The 10,881-nt window shown below is 33.1% G+C and overlaps 1 protein-coding gene across 1 annotated transcript in view; it reads right to left on the bottom strand.

Annotated features, from left to right (window-relative positions):
• LOC133330781 (excitatory amino acid transporter) overlaps positions 1 to 10,401 on the bottom strand; it is a 34,723-nt gene extending 24,322 nt beyond the window's left edge. Inside the window, exon 1 of the mRNA XM_061539190.1 lies at positions 10,283 to 10,401. The gene's annotated coding sequence lies outside the window, so the exon portion shown is untranslated. The remainder of the gene's footprint in view (positions 1 to 10,282) is intronic.
• Between the last annotated feature and the right edge of the window lie 480 nt (positions 10,402 to 10,881).

Genomic DNA, 10,881 nt, shown 5'->3' on the forward strand with positions numbered 1-10,881 from the left:
ACCGTTGTAATGTTCGGCTTATAATTGTGGCATATAGATCGACTCGAAAAAAAAGTTTTCGGTCCACTTCGTCCCAAAATGATTATCATCGAAAATTATAGGCGTTGTCCTTGACCACAACTGGAATCTCATGGAACATTTCAAAGCGATCAGCGCTATATATCAGCCCTCTAGTGTGCTAATGGTTTATTTAATAATATCTGAATACGTAAGCACCTGTAAATATTTAAGTGTAACTCCCACATCCGAGTACATACGACAATATAATTGGTATCAATTTAAAGGCCAACCACTCCTCTTGGATATACTATAAACTTCTTGGCTCTATGTCCGTCAGGTGTAAATATATACGCTATAGAACACAAATTTTGTAATTTTTCACACAAAAGTCGGCGTCCATTTAAATATTTACCGATCTTTATCAAACCAGGCATACCTTTTTCTTGGCCGAATCCCCTTCTTCATGTAAATATTTGAGATGTTTGGCCTCTGGAGCGACCAGAAAAACCGACAATAATTTAGAATTTGGTCCATTTAATCCCCTAAATATTAACCGATCTACAAATTATAATGGACGGATGGACACACATGTCTACATCGACTCAGCTAGTCGAGATATGACGATCGGTATACTTAAAGGTGGGCCTAGGACCAATATATCGCGGCGTTACAAAATCTTGGGGCTGCACAAAGATATAATTCCCTTACAAAAATATTCTTTAAAAAATCCACGCCTGGTTGAGGCCATGAAAAAATATTTTGTAAAAAATAAACACACAATAATTAGATTCCATTAATGCAAGACTAGCAAATAATCGAAATCCTTGACTACATTGGACATATGTCAAAATGAAAACGCAAGAATGTGCCCTGCTCCTTCATGTCCTGGCGAAACTAATTTCCTTTTCAATTATATTGCAATTGATATTGGCCACTAGTCACAGACACTAATGGCCTATAATTTTATGTCAAACTAATGGCCCAAAGAAGAAGAGGAATGGCAAGAAAACCATGAACGAGTCTAAGGGTCAAACGCGTGGCAAAAAAAAAAAATAATAAAGAAAATACGCCACAGCCATCATTAGTACGACATTAACATTGGCGAGGTACAACCAAACATCATCGATAAAGGTTAAATGTTGGTTAAGTTCGATAGCGATGTGCGTTATCGCTTCCTATAACAAATTAACTTGGAAAACAGAGACGATTATTTTTATATTTTAGTAGCAGCGAATTAATGACCTTGTGAAATTATTGTTCATCAATTTTTGTGTAATAGGGGATATTGTAAAGTCAGATATCCTATCAACAAGATAAAAAATTGAGGACCCTTATTTATATATTACAGTATTGAAAGTCGTCGACCTATAATCGTTCTATTCCTGGATGTCAAGCATTTATTTTTATAGGCAGAGATATAAATACATCAAATTGTGTGGGAAAATTCATGTCTACAACACAATTATTACAATAATATAATTTATAAAAAAAAAAACTTTCCTTATCTTAGTAAAAATTCAAACACTTTCTCTTGACGTCAAGGAATAGCAAATTTCGATTCATGACGACATTGTCAGTTTCTTTTATTGACATTTGATTATCACTTGCTGACCAAATAAACCAAAATAATCAACATTTTATTTACATGACTTTTAGTAAGATTAAAATTTACGAGATACCCCTACGTCCCCTTAGTAGGTCTAGAGGCTACATGTCAATGCATGTGAGAGGTTTGCTTTTATTTTATTTATTCTTTCAGAATACTATCTAAAATAAAAATAATTGTTAAATTAAATTATATTTATAGAATAGAAAACCAAAATAGATGTCCTCATATATTTAGTATAATTTGTGAAACTAACGTATTCTCTTGTAAATTGACTGGCACGTGGATGTCGTATCGACACTAAGACACTAAAAATCGAAAAAAAACTATAAATTACGAAATTAATTTGGAACCTCAATAAGTCGTTGATTTTTTAAAGAATATTTTTTCATGGCCTCAAAAAGGCGTGGATTTTTTAAAGAATATTTTTTTAACCATCCACACAATGCGTGGATTTTTATATCCTACACAACTATGTTGTAAGGGTATTATAGTTTTGTGCAGCCCCAAGAGTTTGTAACGACGTGAAATATTGGTCCTAGACCCACCTTTATGTATACCGATATCTCGACTAGCTGAGTCGATCTAGACATGTGTGTCCGTCCGTCCGTCTGTCCATTATAATTTGTAAACACGATACAGACCACAGTTGTGGACCAATCTTCACGGATGAAATGGACCGGATAATTATTTTTTTTTTTTGTTTTTTTCTGGTCGCTCTAGAGGCCGCAATTATGGCCCAAACATCACAATTTTTAACATGAAGAAGAGGATTGGGCCAAAGAAAAACCATGGCTGTTTTGATAAAGATCGGTCAATATTTATAGATTTACTTCTAAAGAATATATACCCGAGAAGTGGATAGTATATTCTAGAGGAGTGGTTGATCTTTAAATTAGATGTGGGAGATACACTTAACACTAGATTGCCGAAGGCGGTCATTTTGAAAGCGGTCAAAATCACCGCCTTCGGCAATCTAGTGTTCAATATTTACAGGTGCTTACGTACTGAGATATTATTTAGTAACCCATTACCACACTAGAGGGCGGAAACATAGCGCAGATCGCCTCGAAATTTTCCATGAGATTCCAGTTGTGGTCAGGAAAAACGCCTATAATTTTCGGTGATGGTCAGATAATAATTTTGGGATGAAGTGGACCGAAAACTTTTTTCTTTTTGATTTTTTAAGAAGGGCTGTACTGAATATTAGTAATACTCGGAATATATGTCAGTTTAAGGAAGATGTACTGTTGACCTCTAATCTGGCAAGAGGGTGCAAATATAACGAAATATTGTCCAGGCTCGGAATAAACGGCTATAACGCCTATAATGATCAGGTGATGATCAGATAATCATTTTTGGATGAAGTGGATCGAAAACTTAATTCTTTTGTGTTTTTTTTTCGAGTCGATATATAGGCCACAATTGAAAGCCAAACATCACAACCCACGGTAAAGGGAATCAGGACAAGCAATTAGAAGGGCTATACTGAACATGAGCAATATTTGTCGGTCAAGGGGTTTCAAATATCGCGAAATATTGCCCAAGCATCGAATATAGAACCACAGAAAGTTAGATTTTCGTGGAAGTTGTGTTGGGTGTCATATGGTCGGCCCCGTCCGACTATACTGATATACTCACTGGTTTTAAATGATATTATTATAAGGTCCAACAAAGGCTGTGATTTATTAAAGAATATTTTTGTAAGGCCTAGTAAATGCGTGGATTTTTTAAAGAATTTTTTATAAGGCCTAATAAAGAATGTTTTTGAAGGACCAAAAAACAAGGCGTAGATTTTTTAGGGAAAGTTTTTCAAGTACCAAAAAAGGCGTGGATTTTTTAAAAAAAATTTCAAGGCCCCAAAAAAGACATGGATTTCTTAAAGAACAATTTTCAAGGCCCCACAAAAAGCATGCATTTTTTAAAGAAAAATTTTAAAGACACCAAAAAAGGCGTGGATTTTTTAAAGAAAAAATTTCAAGGCCCCAAAAAATGCATGGATTTTTTAAAGAAAAATTTTCAAGACCAAATAAAGGCGTGTATTTTTAAAGAAAAAATTTCAAGGACCAAAAAAAGGCGTGGATTTTTTAAAGAAAAAGTTTCAAGGACCAAAAAAAGGCGTGGTTTTTTTAAAGAAAATTTTCAAGGACCAAAAAAGGCGTGGATTTTTTAAAGAAAAATTTTCAAGGACCAAAAAAGGCGTGGATTTTAAAAAAAAAAAATTTTCAAGGACAAAAAAAAGGCGTGAATTTTTTTAAGAAAATTTTTCAAGGACCATTTTTAATGAATATTTCTCAAGGACTACTAGATAAAGCTTGTTAATTTATAGGAAGCTAGGCATTTCACTGCAAAATTTGATCTCTATATAGATTATTATTTTTTTATTCTACTACGAACATCTCAATATGACCTTGACATTATCCCTGTTTCATTGAATAAACAAACGTTCTGAGCAATTATCATTGTTTGCTTCTGGGGTGTCTTCTTCCTCTATTCTTTGTTTGTTTTGCCAATAAGTTGAACAGAAATAGGGTTGGCCATTGTCAAGAGTCAAGAGTCAAAGCTACAAGTATGAAGGTATGTGTGCGTCTACTGTCATATTGTATTCTTGTTATTTATTATTGTTGTTGTTTTTAACATGACAAATATTTATATATCTGCAGGACAGGGGCGCATACCAGAGGAATTCAATATCCATTTACATTTTAGGGATATTTCATTCCATTTCAGATGATTCCTATCAATTTTTACAGTTGTCTACAATTCATCAATATTTGTAAGTTTTTCAAATACCTTTTTTCGATTTTTTTTTTAAGATTTTCTTAATTAAGATAATTTAATATAGACAAAAGGGAATGTATTTCAATTAAGATGTTACATAAATTTGCTCATGTAAGCCTCTGACTTGATCAAGACATCTAAATGACAAATTATTTGTGATTGGTTAATGTTGTCACAATTTTTGTTCCAAATTTCTGAGCTGAGGGAATAAACAAATATTTTGCCAAAACAATTTTCTTGATGACGAAAATTTCGGTTTTGCGTGATTTCTTGTTGTTTACAAACATAAACACTCAAACACACACACACATAATAACATACATGCATATAGTACTTATATATGTCACAACTAATTTATCCCCTAAATACTAGAGGTAAAGAGAATTAAAAGCGAATAAACAAAAACATTGTTAATAAATATATGTCGGAATATTTCCCAGACACGTTCATAGCACAAGTACGATGGGCACAACGTCAGATAGCAGCAGCAACGACAACGACGATTGCTATTAAATAATGATAAAATCATCATAAATCAATTTTGTGTAAAAAGTTTCCATTGATTCGTGCCATGTGCAGGGAATTTCGGCTAACTATTTACACCAATTAATTCCGAACACGAACGATGACACAAAAAGAGGGGAAAAATGACAGCAGCCAAATAAATAAACAAGGTAGAAAATAAAGCACAAAATGCGGAATATTCCCTGCTTCATAGTTTTCGCCGATGAACGGAGGGGCGATGCACAAAATAATTGCTTACAAATTTATGAATTTCTGCCAAAGAAAATACTAAATAAGAAATTAATCAGTTGCTGCAAACAAATATATATACGCCATAGAGGCAGAACTTGTTGGAAGATATATTTTGTATGCCTCTTTCAAGGACAAATAGGTTTAGGAATTTTAAAAATTATTTTTTAAAGAGTGGAATAGGCGTGGATTTTTAACAATTATTTTTTTAAATATAGATGTTTATTTCTAAATAATATTTTTTCAATACCATCCAGCAGGCTTGTATTAAAAAAAAACATTTTTTCAAGTACTCTCAAAATTTTTAACAAATATATTTTCAAGTATCTTCAACAGGCATGGATTTTTAAAACATTTTTTTGAGAAACTTCCACAGGCGTGGATTGTTATACCCTACACAACTATGTTGTCGGGGTATTATAGCTTTGTGCAGCCCCAAGAGTTTGTAACGCCGCGAAATATTGGTTCTAGACCCACCTTTAATTATACCGATCGTCATATCTCGACTAGCTGAGTAGATCTAGACATGTGTGTCCGTCCGTCTGTCCATTATAATTTGTAAACACGATACCGGTCACAGTTATGGACCCATCTTCACGAAATTTTGCATGTAGAATGGATTCTGGCCAATGAAGAAAAGATCGGTAAATATTTAGAGGATGAAATGGACCAAAAACTTTAGTTTTGTCGGTTTTATGGTCGCTCCAGAGTCCGCAGTTATGGCACGAACATCGCGAATTTTCACATGGAGAAGGTGATCGGGCCAAAAAATAAGCGTGCCTGTTTTGATAAAGATCGGTCAATATTTAGCGGGTCAAATGGATCCTGATTTTTGTGTGAAAAGTTACAAAATTTGTATTCTGGAGCGTATATATTTACCCCTGAATGACATAGAATCGAGAAGTTCATAGTATATCCAAGAGAAGTGGTTGACCTTTAAATTGATACCAATTATATTGTCCTATATACTCGGATGTGGGAGTTACACTTACATATTTACAGGTGCTTATATATTCAGATATTATTTTTAGTAACCCTATACCACAGTAGAGGAGGGAAAGATAGCGTTGATCGCATTCAAATTTTCCATGGGGTTCCAGTTATTGTCAAGGACAGCGCCTATAATTTTCGGTGATGATCAGATAATAATTTTGGGATGAATTGGACCGTAAACTTTTTTTGTATTGAATCGATCTATATTCCACAGTTATAAGCCGAACAACACCATACAACCCACGGTGAAGGCAATCTGGACAAGTAATTAGAAGGGCTGTACTGAATATTAGAAATATTCGAAAATATGTCAGTGTATGGAAGAGGTGCTGTAGACCTCTAATCGGGCAAGAGGGTGCAAATGTCATGAAACATTGTCCATGCTCGGAATAAACATCCGCATAAAGTTAGATTTCCGTGGTAGTTATGTAGGGTATCGTATATTTGCTCCCGTCCGAAGATACTGATCCGCTCACTGGTTTAAAAAATATTTTGTCAAAGGCCGAAAATAGGCGTGAATTTTATACCCTTCACAACACTGTGGTACAGGGTATTATGTATTTGTGAATTTGTCTGTAACATTCAAAAGGAAACGAGATAGACACATGGTTCCTTTTGAGAATATGCATAGAATCACTTTCTGAGTCGATTTATATATGTCCGTCCGTCTGTCCATGTTAAATTGTAACCAAAGTACAGGTTGCATTTTTGATTCGAATTGGCACAGCTCATTTGTTTGGCCAAAGGACAAACCCTATTGAAATTGGGAAAAATCGGTTCAGTAGGTCGATTCAGTAACTTATAACGATCCGACAATCGACAATTTTGTCAACACGTAAAATCGTTTGCAGTAACGAAAATGTTATTCTGTAAAAATGTAGACAAATTGTCGATAAACTTTCAAAAAGCTTTTAATTTTTAACATTTTGAAAATAAAATACATACAAATTTAGAACACAACAAGGCATGTTCATTATTGAAAAATATTTGTCGATAAGTTAACTTCGAATATGTTGGTGTTATTTATTAACAAAATTGTTAACAATTGTTGTTAAAAATGGTTATAGAATTGAAATATGGTTTATTTTGTCGTTATAATATTTTATCGGTTTGAGAATTGTTAAAATTTGATAGTGAATCGACCCACAGATTTAGATATAGCTCCCATATATATTTTCGTCCAATTTAAGTGCTCCGAAGTCCCTATATATCTTCCGATTTGCACGAAATTTATCATAGTGTATGGAATTAAGTCTATAGTGACGTGTGCTAAGTTTCGTGAAAATCAGTTCAGATTTAGATATAGCTCTCATATACATTTTCGTCCGATTTAAGGTAAATGGTGCAACAAAGTACCTATATATCATTCGATTTGCACGAAATTTGGCATAGCGTACTAAATTAAGTCGAGAAATATGTATGTCGAATTTCATGAAAATCGGTTCAGATTTATATATAGCTCCCGTATATATTTTCGTCCGATTTTATGTAAATGGTGTACCAAAGTCCCTATATATCTTTCGATTTGCACGAAATTTAGCACAGCGTATGGAATTAAGTCTATAGTGATGTGTGCTAAGTTTCGTGAAAATCGGTTCAGATTTAGATATAGCCCCCATATAAATTTTAGTCCGATTTTATATAAATGGTGCACCAAAGTTCCCATATTTTCCCGATTTGTACAAAATTTTCCGTAGCGTACTGAATTGAGTCTATAGTGATATGTGCTAAGTTTCGTGAAAATCGGTTCAGATTTAGATATAGCCCCCATATAAATTTTAGTCCGATTTTATATAAATGGTGCACCAAAGTCCCTATATATCTTTCGATTTACACAAAATTCGGCATAGCGTACTGAATTGAGTCTAGAATGATGCGTGCTAAGTTTCGTGAAAATTGGTTCAGATTTAGATAGAGCTCCCATATACATTTTCGTCCGATTTAAGGTAAATGGTGCCCCAAAGTACCAATATATCTTTCGATTTACACAAAATTCGGGATAGCGTACTGAATTAAGTGCAGAATGATCTGTGTTAAATTTCGTGAAAATCGGTTCAGATTTCAACATAGCTCCCATACATAGTTTCGTCCGACTTGAGGTAAATAGTGCACCAAAGTCCCTACATATCCTACGATTTGCACGAAATCTGGCATAGCGTACCAAATTAAGTCTAGAAAGATGAGTGCTAAAATTCCATTAAAATTGGTTCAGATATAGCTCCTATATATATGTTCGTCCGATTTTATGTAAATGGTGCACCAAAGTCCCTATATATCGTTCGATTTACACAAAATTTGGCATAGCGTACTGAATTAGGTCTAGAATGATGCGTGCTAAGTTTCGTGAAAATTGGTTCAGATTTAGATATAGCTCCCATATATATGTTCGTCCGATTTAAGGTAAATGGTGCACCAAAGTACTATATATCATTCGATTTGCACGAAATTTGGCATATAGTACTAAATTAAGTCTAGAAAGATGTGTGTTTAATTTCATGAAAATCGGTTCAGATTTAGATGTAGCTCCAATACATATTTTCGTCCGATTTTATGTAAATGTTGCACCAAAGTCCCTGTATATCTTCCAATTTGCACGAAATTTATCACAGCGTATGGAATTAAGTCTATAGTGATGTGTGCTAAGTTTAGTGAAAATCGGTTCAGATTTTAATATAGCTCCGATATATATTTTCGTCCGAATTTAGGTAAATGTTGCACCAAAGTCCCTATATATCTCTCGATTTACACAAAATTTGGCAGAGCGTACTGAATGCACAAAACATACTGAAATAAGTGTAACCTAACATGTGACAAGACAAAGACATAAAAACCGTAAAGACTCGACAAAATGCATTTTGACAAAATAGTTTATAAAAAAATATCCAGGGGGAATCAGGTATAAAAGAGGCATGTTAACAATAAAAACGCCAATACGCTATAATGTGTTTATAAAATGTAAATAAAATCAGAGATCTGCACTCAAAATATATATTTTTTATTTAATAAGCTTAAGATATAGCTTTAAAAACGTTTAATATTGTTCTCTCTGTTGTTATGATATCGTAACAACATAGGAAAAGCCATCTGTTGGAAATTGTATACGTATCAATTGTCCTATCTTTATACTTTTATGTCTTTGGACAAGAGTCGATGAAATCGGTTTAGATTTCGATATTTTGCTTTTAATTTATTTACATAATTTAGTCCCATTGTAAGATTCAACTCTATATCTGTCCAAAATTTAGTATAGGTTGTAGAATTACATTTTTAATTTCATGTTAATTGACCTTCAAAAACGCGACGTCTGTTAGGATTCCACCGGTTGAATATACCCAAAGTGGTGAAGGGTATCATATAGTCGGCCCGTCCGACTTTACTACCAAAATAGGCCTGGATTTCTCAAAAAATATTTTGAAGTACACACAATAAGCCTGTATTTTTTAAGACAAATTTTGAAGGACCCACAATAGGCTTGGGGTTTTTTAAATACTTAGAAGGGCCACAAGAGACGTAGTTTTTTATGGTCTCGCTTAAGGCGTTGGTGATGATTTTTTCAAGCACCCAAAATAAGTACATAGTTTTGTAAAACATATTTTTAAAGACCTCCAATAGGCTTGGATTTTTTAAAAAATATTTTTAATGTCGTGGATTTATAATTTGTTTTAAGATTTAACAATAAGTGTAAATTTTGTAAAGACAACTTTTTTAAAGACCGTCCGGTAAAATCCATACCTAGGTTTTAAAAAATTATATTTTCAACAGCCGACGATAGGCGTAGAATTAAAAAATCCATGTAATTCCCATATTCTCTTCCGATAGTCGATGCAAGACTCCCTTCACTTCGTGTACACAATAGCTAGGTCATTATAGATAGATAGCCTGCATACAGACACCATATCAGTAGGAATTACATTTTTTTAACATCCTGAATTTGAACTAGGTGGAATTTATTAGTATTTAATTTTTTTTTATCCGAGAAACCTTTGGTGTGAATCCATATCCTTAATTTGTAGAGGTATCCTTTGGATCTCCCTCTCTCTCCATCGGCGGTTTTTTTCTTCGTTCTTGCTACCTTACGTTCTTTGGTTACATTTCGGTTTTCGTATATTTTTTGAAAATATAAATAATTATGAAATCTAAAAGACTTACCTTTAAATATACACCACAGTTTACCCAGCTTAACAAAAGTTCTATTTAACTTTAAAGGTAACAGTTTCAGGTACTTTAAAATTGTGTAGAAATATATTTTTTTGTAATTACTATTATTTTTTTTTAAATTAATACTTTTTGTTTAGCTTTAAATAATTATTGATTATATTTGTTGTTTATTTTAGTTTAAATGAGGTATTTAGTTTAATTTGTAGATGATTTGTTTTATTTATTTTATATAATTAAAAATATTATACATTTAGTTTTTATTGGTTGGAGCGAGGTGGTTTTCCGTTTCATAGGTTTTTCTCTTTTTTTTATTTATTTATGATTAAATATTAAATTGAATTTTATCACTAAATCGGCTTATCTTGTGGATGGCTTTGGTGGCACTTGGATCCGCACTTATATCTCCCCTAGAAGATATAAATGCTAATGCAGTTCAGTTGACTCCGCAGCAATTTATGCTGCAATTGCATTAACAATTTTAAAATCCGTTGCACTGCTGTAGCCGTTGTAGTAAATTTAGCTGATGGTCGAAAACAAAAAACAATTAATAATTATTAAATATTTTTTATATTTATTTAATATTTTAAAAT

The sequence above is a fragment of the Musca vetustissima genome, unplaced genomic scaffold (assembly GCF_032173495.1).
Source record: "Musca vetustissima isolate MV318-11 ecotype Yass unplaced genomic scaffold, APGP_CSIRO_Mvet_v1 utg30935, whole genome shotgun sequence".
Classification (NCBI taxonomy): domain Eukaryota; kingdom Metazoa; phylum Arthropoda; class Insecta; order Diptera; family Muscidae; genus Musca; species Musca vetustissima.